Here is a 12,204-nt window from a genome sequence, read left to right as displayed (position 1 = left end):
ATTCTTCTTCTCTTATTTTGTTCTACCTGTGCCTGCGTGGGTTTTCTCCGGGTTCTCCGGTTTCCTCCCACATTCCAAAAACATGCATGGTAAGTTGATTGGACACTCTAAATTGCCCCTAGTTGTGATTGTGAGTGCGGATGTTTATCTCTGTGTGCCCTGCGATTGGCTGGCGACCAATTCTGGGTGTCCCCTGCCTACGGCCCGAAGACAGCTGGGATAGGCTCCAGCACGCCCCTTGTGAGGATAAGCGGTATCGATAATGGATGGATGCAAAAAGTATTGAATTATCAACCAACAATTTTTGATAATGATTGTTTAAGGGTATGTTTGTTTTAATTAATGATGACTTTTTGAAGTCAATATGATCAACTTTCTACATTTTACAATGAAAAATAGCATATACATTTTGATCTATTTCGGAAAAACTAATATTAAATTCGGTTAAAAATTCATTTTGATTGACTTTGATGTCAAAACCATCTATATTAATATATAAAAATACTCTGTAGAGGGGTGTCAGGTTCACACCAAGTGAGACATTAGTAAACAATGTGCATAATGAGGGGAGAAGACACTCTACAACAATATTGTCTTTTTACTTGCAAGGAGAGCGCAGGGAAGTGTATGATTACAGTTCCTAAAACCCTCTGCCCGGCTCCCGCGCCTCCTCTCTTTTTATTTTCTTCGGAGTCCCTGATTACAAAGGTGTTCCAGCTCTAAGGAAAAGGGGAACGAAAGCACCTGGGACACTATGAACTTGTTTTGTCTATGTGTGCATGTGTGCGTGTGTTTGTGTGTGTGTGAGTCATTAGCATACATATGTGGAAGCAAAGCACATCAAGCAAGTGGGGCGTAGACCTGGAAAAAGCTAAAGCTAAACCCACAAGTTAATAAAGCCAACAGGCCTTGTCCACAAGAATCCAACACATGAATAATAAAATACATTATTATTCTTACATTCCCCCGTTTTTATATAATATAAAGCTAAACCTACAAAGCTAACAAGCTTAATTATGAAAAATCCAACACATTAATAATAAAATGCATTATTCTTCTTACATTCCCCCGTTTTCTATGTAATATAAAGCTAAACCTACAAAGCTAACAATCCTAATCATGAAAAATCTAACACATGAATCAGTATATACATCATTCTTCTTACATTCCCCTCTGTTTTTCTTACATTTGCACAGTTGTTATTGTTTTATTCTGTCCCAAGGACTCAGCGTCTTACCACAGGATGATCTTCGATAAGAGCATCGTTCCTGTTTTGCGGCTGCGTCCTACTCACATTCCACTTTCTTCACAAGCAACTTCGACTTACATAATTAAAAGAAGTTTATAATGCTAAAAAAAATACCTTAGAATAATTATAAGAGTAAGTATGGTATAACCTTCGAACAAGTATTCTATCAAAAACAAATATATTTATCCCTCTTACTTCTTATGAAAACAAAATATTTACCCTCAGAAGCACCGTAAATCCATATTCATAGTCACCTAAATCTGGAAACGAATTAGCCATGTACAATGTACGCCATCATCATCATCATCATCATCATCATCATCATCATCATCATCGTCATCACCTTTAATGTCACGAACCAGTAAAGGATACAATTGAGCCATTTGGTTCCAAATGGGAGGGAGTACTGTTGTCATCAATCTGTTAAGGAGAGAGCGCAGACAAGGAATACAACAAACAACATCCACACAAGGTCAAGAAGCTGCAAAAACAGCGAATGATACCGAAATTGAGGACACCAGAGCTTCGCATTTTCCCAAGGCATTCATCCAGGAGTCCCACATGGGTCCAATTGCCCAATTTTTGTAAGTTTCAATGGATGTAGTTGATCCTGTCTACGTTCTTGCTATGTTTTTAACACCACCAACAAAAAGAAGGACTCAAATCCTGCTGTTATCTGATCCACTAATAATTTGTACGCACTCTGAACCCCACGGGGAACACCAATGGCATCAATGCATGTTGGATCATCTTGGTTTTGTCAATTTACGGCTCTTTTCTGATGTTGCCAATGTTTTGTCATGGCAGTGGATCATTTAGTTGTTAACTCTTGTACAGGCATGGGATGTACAGACACAAGTAATAACAAAGTCTTTGTGCTCACAAAGGTCTGTTACATTCATGGGTAAAAAACTTTTCAAACAGTCGAGCATCTCGGCACCACCACCAGCTGTCCCGTCTTGGCTCCAATCATCTTTCTATCTTCAAGAGGGAGAGGTTACCAGCACTTCACCTCTCTATGTGGTGCAACTAAAAGTGTTCTCTTCCTGTACTTGATCAAATGTGTGTGTCGCACTATGCTCTTGTGCCAGTTCCCTCTCCTGCGCCTTCAGGAAAGGCAAGGGAAGGACAGCCCACCTTTGGTTCAGATCGCATCTCATACTCCCCTCGACTTAAGAGGGAGCCTGGATAGTCAGTGACTCTGTGCAATGGCCAGGCCTTGTGACTCCACAACTCCAAAACAGCTGGGGGAGTCCCAAGTCCTCACAGCAGTCAAGGTTGTCAACACCACTTGGAATGGCCTTCCCAATGCGGCCTGGACCAACACTTGGGGTTTCACAAGGTCTGATGGGAGGCTGGCCTTCTTGCAGGGAAAGAGATTCATCTGGCATTTCATGAGACAGTTTCACTTCCTCATCGTAGAGCATAAACATTTTCCTCATATAGTTACTTCAGTCAATGTCTTCCATTCGCCCAGGACCTAATGGCTTATTTATTATGGGTAACATAAATTGTCTTCGATACAGAATTTCAAACGGACAGTCTTTTATTTTCTCTTTTTTTTTTAATTACTGAAGCACTTTAACTGGATAACCAAAAGATTTGTCCCGTTATTCAACAATCTTTACAAAATGACTTCCATTATCACTTTAACTGGATAACCAAAAGATGTGTCCCGTTATTCAACACTCTTTACAAAATAACTTCCATTATCACTCCAAATCATTTGTGGTATACCGTAGTGATATATTTACACAATGTCCTTGTCACACTAATTGCACAATTTCAACCCAGTTTGAGAACACATTAATTAGCATCAGGCAATATTAGTATAGTCCTATTTTGTTCAGTCGAATAATAAAACCCCACCTAAAGGATACTGTACTTGTATGTGTAAGTAGCATTTCCTTATGAATTACGGTTTATACAAGTCAAATGCTCGACATCGATATGCAGCAAAGCGATGTTCCACAATCTATACCATCCTTCCCCCCTAAAGAGTCGTGACAAGGCCCACGAGTCTTAATTGCTACCCACGTAAACAGGCCTTATGGAAGGATGGGGTTACTACATATGATTCAACATTTCCTATTACCCTGTTATTTTCCCAAAAGGTTCACTCACTATTTTGCATGTCTGTCAGTAATGCGTCGTCGAGTGGCGTGTTATCATCTGGTATTTGGTCGACTGAAAGTACGCCATAAATGCCAACAGATGTTCCTTCCGTGTGTGTGTGTGTGTTTTGTCTCATTACTCTTTGAGAAAAATGTAACCTTCTCTTGCTACCCCGTTTGCGTACATGTTGTCTAAGCGTTATTTCATCATGAAAAGTACTTGCCATGTCTTTCACGCATACACATTGTCTAAGCGTTATCTTATTATGAAAAGTACTTCCCGTTATATTAATGCATTATCTCTGTCTATTTTCTGCTGTCCCATTAATTATTCCCACCAATCCAGCACTTCGAGGGTGGTAAACACCAAGATTCTCAGATCAATGTGAACCATCACTCCTACTTTCTCCACAATTTGGTCAACAAAACGGGTACCACCATCATTGTACGTTTTTTAGAAATGCCATATCTGGGGATGATATCCCTGCAAAGTGCTTTTGCCACCGTCAACGCGTCTGAATGTTTGGTATAGGGAATAGTTAGTTTTCACAATCTGTTAGTTGTAATAGTTTTCCCCTTACTTCGGTTCAATTAAAAAATAATAATAATAAAATAAATAAACATATGAATAAGATGAAATGGATAATGTGGTAAAGTGTTACTTGGTCTCAAGTTACCTAGTATACTGTGTCTTGCACGTGACAAGCATGCCCTACAGAAAGTATTGGAATCGGAATCAAAGTCATAAGTCATATAATGTTAACTCATGAGGATCATTCAACGCAGCAGTCCATTCGTATGGATATTTAGGTAAAATAAGTAATCTGTTTGGCCATACATAGATATCACCTGGTAATGTCGCACCAGTGTTTTATTTTATCTTATTTATTTATTCTTTTTTTTTTTATTCAAAGTTCTTGTTCTGCTTCAGGACTTTGTTGTTGCATGCCATTTAATATGCCCTTGTGTAAATTCGTATGTCTCCAATACTTCCAATACCATGCAAAGGTTATCGCCATTGTGGAAAACGCGAGAACTGGAGTTATTTTTGCCAGCACCTGCACTGTAAAAATCAAGGAGTTCAGTTTATCAAAAAAATAAAATAAAAAATATGGAAACTCGTTGCCTTAGAAATGATAAGTAAACGTAACTTGAACTCTTTACGTGTAAACAAGCTATCAATTCTGAGTGCACAGTACTACCACCAACTTAATTATTTTGTGCTTTTAGTGCTAAATGGTTACAAGGGCTAACACTTGTAGCGCGCATCTACCTTTGGTAATCAAAGTGCTTCACACAGTGTACCTCATTTACGTCCTGCTAATGAATGGATGGATGGATTTTATATTTAAAAACCGGTATGCCAACAAGGATATATCAGCTATTGCATGCAATAAATGTTTTTGTAACAGGAAAACAATAAAAATGTGAAGTTCCAAAGGGATAGATAGCATTTCACTATAAAAAAAATCCAGAAGTTCTAAATATTTAATTTGTTTAAGACATGTAAACTCAAGGCAACTGAGTAAATTAATTTAATCGTCAGGAATTACTAACAACTTTATTAAAATGAGTGTTTAGAACAAATTATCAAAAAGTGAGTTAGTTCAACACAATACTTCTGAGTAATATGAATGTTTGTGTTTACAGTGAGGCAATCATGTCTTCCTCCATCCTCAGGAAGTCGTAACAATGTGGCTGTGTTTAACATCGTGCGTCTCTTTAGTTAGACGTTGTCTCAATACATACAAGGTAAATGTTTCGCTAGTGATAAAAAGATCATGGTCCTTTGTTAAAACAATGCAGGGACTGCACGTGGCACTCTCAAAATCAGGGGATGGAACAAAACTAGTCCACTGATAGTGTAGTGGTACACACGCCTGAGTTGTGTGCGGGCAGCGCGGGATCGATTCCCGATCAGTGACAGTGTCTAGGTGTGCCCTGCGACTGGCTGGCGACCAGTTTGGGGTGTAGTCTGCCTTCGCCCGTTGACGGCTGGGATAGGCTCCAGCAACTCCCCGCGACCCTATATAGGATAAGCGGTTTGGAAGATGACATGACATGACATGACATGAACAAAACTATGGTAGCACTTAAAAAGCAACCACCAAACTGAGGCACCCATCCATTGCTGCACTTGTTTGTACAGCAATAGATGCTGCAATAACTGCTCTTCCACAGTGCGGCAATGCACCGTCCCATTCGAAAGAAAAAATATGCCATTAGTTTCGTTTCGTTAAGACTGGGGGTCTCTATCTTGCCGCACCAAAACTGAGGTCGAAAAATGACCTTTACAATCTATCAACTGAATAAGGGGTCGCCATAATTTAAGATAATGCTGTGCTTAACACGAAAATGTGCTTTATTTCACAAAAAAACTTTCCTGCTTCATTGGTCTACCTTAAAGGTGATGTCATTTGAGGTCTTGTCATGTCATGTCATCTTCCAAACCGCTTATCCTATATAGGGTCGCGGGGAGTTGCTGGAGCCTATCCCAGCCGTCAATGGGCGAAGGCAGACTACACCCCAAACTGGTCGCCAGCCAGTCGCAGGGCACACATAGACACTGTCACTGAGCGGGAATCGATCCCACGCTGCCCGCACACAACTCAGGCATGTGTACCACTACACTATCAGCGGACCATTTGAGGTCTTCACTATTACATTTTTTCACCAATGATTCCTGCATAATTTGGAACCCAGATTCAGCAACAATTTGTTAGACCTAAAAAATGACATCATCCACCCCTTTGTTTGGTGCTTTGGAGCCTGGAGAATTGCATTTTGTTTTTGTTTTTTTCTATTCCCCTCTACAATTATATTTGCAGCACTAAGATTGCGTCCCAAATATTTGACTTGTTGTTTCTACATTCGTAGTATATTTTTGCTTACTTTGTGCTCTTCTCCAGCCAAATGTTATAATAATGAACAAGAATTGTTCCACCTTGTCGCAGGGTCAGACAAGAGAGGAGCAGAGGGCCCAGGTGCCTCTCCCTGATGTCTGCGCCGCCGCTCAAGTCACATTATCTTCGTTTCTTACTTTTTGCCCATTAAATGCTTCTGCTATATGATTGATTCCTGTAACACGGCTACTTTATGTGTAATTAACTTAACCATTAAAACGTGTTCAGCTATCCATGCGTCTAAATATTGGATCTTATCAGGATCCTGTTTTTCAACAAACTTCCAATCCTTACATTGCATTTTATGATTTAAATTTACTACCTATTTTCCTCATTGTATAGACAATTTGGTCCAGCTTGCTAACACCTAGGGTGTTCTAAAAACTGGATTTTTATCAGTAGGACAGCAATTCAAATTTCCTGTTGTGGTCATTCTCACTACAACCTTTTCAGATGGAGAATTCTTGCTTCTGCATCCACACCAGTCTGCTGTTCATTATCCTACTACATATACTACTAATTATACTATACTAATTATATGGAATAAAATACCTAGTGGTATTTCAATTCGCAATCACTCTGTTCACTTACACACTTCACACAGGGTTTCACAACCGATTTGCACAAACATACACACACCCAGAATTCAAGTGTACACAGGCCTTCGCCATCCTTTATTATCATTATTATTATTATTATTATTATTACTATTGTTATTTTCTTTTTTTAAGCTGGCCAGCAAAGTCATATTTTGTTCTCCAAAGGTTTAAGTGTTGTATTTTGGAAGGACAGTGACGCTCCACAAATGTCCAATCTTTGCATGCGAGGTTTTGTTTAGGATCACTTTTATCACCGATTTTACTGTTAGTTTTCCCCCATTCAGTTTTATGACACTTAGGGTGTCCTACACTGACTTTTACCTTAAAACAGGGTGACAATCAACACAGTGTGTGGCAATCCTCAAGCTTCTACCACAAGTGGCGGAGGATTCTTGCCTATTGCGTCCACACAAAGTTGTCACTTACAATCCTGTTTATATCCACTCACACAGTTTACACAGTCACACTTTTAGCAGCGTTTTTCACGGAGTTTAAGTACGTACAGGACACCGTCGCCCTTACAGTTTTATAGACTTACTCTGTCTTTTACCTTGACAATGACTAGTATTCTCAAAGCTTACACAGTTTTAAAGACTTACTCTGTCTCACAGTTTTATAGACTAACTCTGTCTTACAGTTTTATAGACTTACTCTGTCTCACAGTTTTATAGACTAACTCTGTCTTACAGTTTTATAGACTCACTCTGTCTTACTACTTGACTAGGGACTAGTATTGTCAAGGTTTTTTTACCAGCGCGCAATTCACTCATCCACGAGTGTCGTGAGATGTCTCCACTCCTCCGGCTTCCCGTCAACCATCAGTTCCCAGAAGTGGAGCCAAAGACCAGTCCCACAAAGGGTCTTAGAGCCGTGGCCACGGACTTTACCTGGAGGTTGACTCGACAGCTGGAAACCTTCCGGCATATAGGGATCCGGCTCGAAGGACCAATTAAATGTCAGGTTCACACCAAGTGAGACATCAGTAAACAATACATTTTGATCTATTTCGGAAAAACTAATATTAAATTCGGTTAAAAATTCATTTTGATTGACTTTGATGTCAAAACCATCTATATTAATATATAAAAATACTCTGTAGAGGGGTGTCAGGTTCACACCAAGTGAGACATTAGTAAACAATGTACATAATGAGGAGAGAAAACACTCAACAACAATTTTGTCTTTTTACTTGCAAGGAGAGCGCAGGGAAGTGTACGATTACAGTTCCTAAACCCTCTGCCCGGCTCCCGCGCCTCCTCTCTTTTTATTTTCTTCGGAGTCCCTGATTACAAAGGTGTTCCAGCTCTAAGGGAAAGGGGAGCGAAAGCAGCTGGAGCACTTTGAACTTGCTTTGTCTATGTGTGTGTGTGTGTGTGTGTGTGTGTGCGTGTGCGTGTGTGTGTGAGTGTGTGTTTGTGTGTGTGAGAGCCATTAGCATACATATGTGGAAGCAAAGCACATCAAGCAAGTTGGGCGTAGATTTGGAAAAAGCTAAAGCTAAACCCACACGTTAATAAAGCCAACAGGCCTTGTCCACAAGAATCCAACACATGAATAATAAAATACATTATTATTCTTACAAGGGGGGAATGTAAAAATATATGAATCGGCTAATATAATTATTTTTATTTTTCTGTAAATTGTGTGTTTCAGTAGTGACACATTTTAGGGACCGGCAAGATATTTGAGAAAAAAGCTAGAAAATACTATTTGCAAAATTGACTGTACTTTTACTATATTTGTGCCCCTTAGATATGGTGCAACATGAATACAATAAAAGTTTTTCTGAAATAAAATACAAATTTCACACATTTTCCAACTCTGAATTTGAACCAATTCAGTAGAATGGCCCATATACAATTGATCCCGGAAAAGAGCCCAAACTTTCAGGTCTGATCAAAAGCCAGAGAAAAGAACTGTGTCTTCAAATGGGTTTTAAAAATGGACAGAGAGGGGGCTTGCCTAACAACCAATAAGCAATTCAGATTCAGATTCTAGTGGCACAAATATCAGCCCATAATAACAGCTCGAATGTGCGATCTTAACATTCTGTTTACTCCTTGTCCTATGGGTCAAAAAAGGCCCGCCCTACCAAAGCCCCAAAATAAAGCAACCTAATTGAATTTTGAATCCAAAATCTATTTTGAATGATGGACCAACCTGTTATTTAAAAATTCAATGCAATTTAATTAATTTTTATCATGGATTTTTTGTTACACAAATAAACAAACAATCATCAATGACCATTAATACGCTTTTTAAAAAAACACAAACCAACTGTCATAACACTTTTCTTTTACACAGATAATGTATATTATTGCTATTATATAAATGTGAAATAATTATTTCTGAAGTTATTGTATTGAAAGGGGAAAAAGTCAACAATTTGGAATTAATAATTACTTCGGAAGTAATTATATTGAAAGGGATAAAAGTCAACAATCTGGAACTTTTTATCGGCACTTTTTAATTTTTTGTGAAGTGAATTATAAAAATACTTCTCCCATAACACTACAAAACAACAAAACATTGCTTGACTTGCAGAACAATTTTCAACATCAACTCTATTTAGCGCATGTAGGACAGTATGTGCACATGTGAGAATGGGCTTTGCAAATGTATTTCTCACATGTACGGTGCATTGCTTTTGTCCTGGAGTCAGAACTTGCACCTTTTCTTTTTAGACTGACCCATCTGCAGCCTCAGGTGAATCAAGACGAGATTCAGGTCCCTGAATATCTTCCGAAATGGCTTCAGAGGCCTCTGACCTTTTCGATGTTTGGTGTGATGAACAGGAGAAAGGTTGGTGAGATTTCCTGGACATTAGCAGCTGAATATCTTGTTGGCACTAGAGTCATCCTTATGATGTTTGGTGCATTTGTTCTTACCTGGTTGTTGTCTGAAATTGATGCAGTCTTGCTGTTCTTTGACAAAAATGTCCGTCAGCTTGAGGGGTTTCCACTTCTTCTTCTGAAGATGCATCGTCCTCTGGGTTTCATCCCTTCCCATCTTTCTCTTCAGATACATCTTCATCCTCTTGCCCCTCCTGAGCTCCTGAAAAGATCTCATCCAGGAACTTTTGGACAGTCTACTCATGGCCTCAGCAAGGAGCCAACTAGGGGTCCTTTGATTCAGGGTATCTTTATAGCCTCTGAACTGAAGTAGTTTTTATTATGTCTGAGATTTTTTTTTGTTTTTTTTGTTTGTTTTGGAGCTTGTGTGGAATTGATGGGTTAGCTGCAGATCAAAAGTGCAGGTGCTGGTCGAATGCAAGTTAAATTCGTACATCAACCTAATTTCTTTGACGTGTGTGTGTGTGTGTGTGTGTATGGGGGGTGTGCGTGTATGTGTGTGTGTGCGTGAGTGCGTGTGTGTGTGTCTGCATGTGCGTGGGATTTATTGACGTCAGCCACAGGTGCATGTTGAAATATTTGAACAATTGTGGAAATGGGATCATATTTCAATTCAAATCAATATCGAAATAATACTGAAATAAATAAATTGTTATTAGAAATAGTAGTTGAAATAGTTCGAAAAATATTTAAATATCTTAATAGATATTGAAATGACTAAACAATAATTATTGAAGTAAAGTATTGAAATAACTACATCAATATAAATATATTGTGAAACAATGAAATATTCCAATACATGAATATGAAGAAAGAAGCAATTAAGAAGTAAACAGATATTGACATAATTACATAAGTAATAAATATTGACATTTTCAAAGAAATATTTAAAAAATTAAATAATGTTTGAAATCTACTTCTTGGAAGCTGTGCAGCAGTCTTTGGTGGTTTCGGTTCAAAGTGATTTGATGGTAAGATTGTTGATCGTTTTTGGGATTTTTCATCGTCCATGAGCTGTTTTCAACAGAGAAACTTCGATGCAAATGTATCTGTATAAAAACTTGTATTTGGAAAAAGAAAGAAGATTCCATGTGACAATACCATGTGACCTACTTGGATAAAAGCAGTACCATGCCAGTCCACTCGAGCTTGCCCTGATGAAGGCCGAACAAGGCTGAAAACACGTAGGCATTTTTTTTTTCCAACTGGCCGAACTTCGCACTTGTTGAAGTTGTGATCTTGTGAAGCAGGATTCCTGATTTCGACTCTCGGTTTTGTCTTGATTACAACAACAAAGAGTAATTTGTCATTTGTAAACTGTAATTTATTATTTGGCTTCAATGAAACTGTAATTTATGACACCTGATTTAAAGTTCTCTTGCCAACGACGAGGCTTTAGCATATTATCCAAAAATGCCAATACTCCGACATAATGTGAGGTGAGCGTGTGCAACTATGTGCCAGGCCTCAGTGAGAGTTGAACGCACAACCTCTGGTTTACAAGACCAGTGCTCTAACCACTGAGCTATGAGGCCTTGCGCTGCACATATCTTCACAAACGGCATATGGACAAATCCAGAAACTGTCAGGCAAAAGTGACATGAAATTATGCATGCACTTTCCTTTTGCACATGTCAACCAATGCGGAAATGTCTGCCTACCAGACTCCGCACTCTCCACGTCCCCATTTAAATATGCAAATGAGTATAAACAGTATGATTTGATTTGAAATTTTGATTTGATTTAAACAGGGCCTGCCCGGGACTTCCGGTATGGCGGAGATGTGAGTGGCAGCATAATTCACCAGTGGGTCCGAGTCGCATCCCCCCCCGCCCCCCTAATATTTAACTTGTCAAAGTCAATAGAATCCTGTAAGAAACTTATATGAAGGGGGGAGTGATGGGGAGGAAGAAAGGAAATGCACAAGCAAACCGCAAAGAGAACGTTTTGTCGTCGTGCAAGCACGAAGACTGCACGAGGGTGCTAGAAAGTTCATCTACCCCACTAGCTTGGAGGCTATGGAAGTTAGCATTATCGCCGATATACAGGTGAGAAAGGTCAACGAAGCTACGGGACAAATTCAGAAACATCTTTCAGACTTCAGATCGGAGATAATGCAGACGCTCCGTGTTGTTCACATTGACTTGAAAGGAATGAACAACAAGGTTGAGGAAACCAGGCGGCGAGTGTCAGATAGAGGAATTTTCCATCGAATTGGCAAAGGAAATGTTGGCGCATAAACTTGAACTGCACGAGGACATTCAAGCACAGTTTGCAGATTTGGAGACCAAGGAGGATTAAGCCTTGGTATATTGAAAGAAGCAGAGAGAGACAATCCAATCCAATCCAATCCATTTTATTTATATAGCACATTTAAAAAACAATGCTGTTACAAAGTGCTGCACATAGTAAATGTACACGTACATTTACCACAAACCAGCTACGGCCCTTATGACGGTTACCATATTCTGATTGACAAAAATGATG

At 39.1% G+C, this 12,204-nt stretch overlaps 1 non-coding gene across 1 annotated transcript; it reads right to left on the bottom strand.

Annotated features, from left to right (window-relative positions):
- Positions 1-11,179: 11,179 nt before the first annotated feature.
- trnat-ugu (transfer RNA threonine (anticodon UGU)) lies at positions 11,180-11,252 on the bottom strand. Its single transcript has one exon. It is a non-coding gene; the product is annotated as a tRNA-Thr (tRNA).
- Between the last annotated feature and the right edge of the window lie 952 nt (positions 11,253-12,204).

The sequence above is a fragment of the Filicampus tigris genome, chromosome 18, assembly GCF_054856515.1.
Source record: "Filicampus tigris isolate MCC_2025a chromosome 18, RoL_Ftig_1.0, whole genome shotgun sequence".
In the NCBI taxonomy this organism is placed as follows: domain Eukaryota; kingdom Metazoa; phylum Chordata; class Actinopteri; order Syngnathiformes; family Syngnathidae; genus Filicampus; species Filicampus tigris.
The sequence above is the reverse complement of the archived record's forward strand: the minus strand, read 5'-3'. Positions and strand labels throughout refer to the sequence as shown.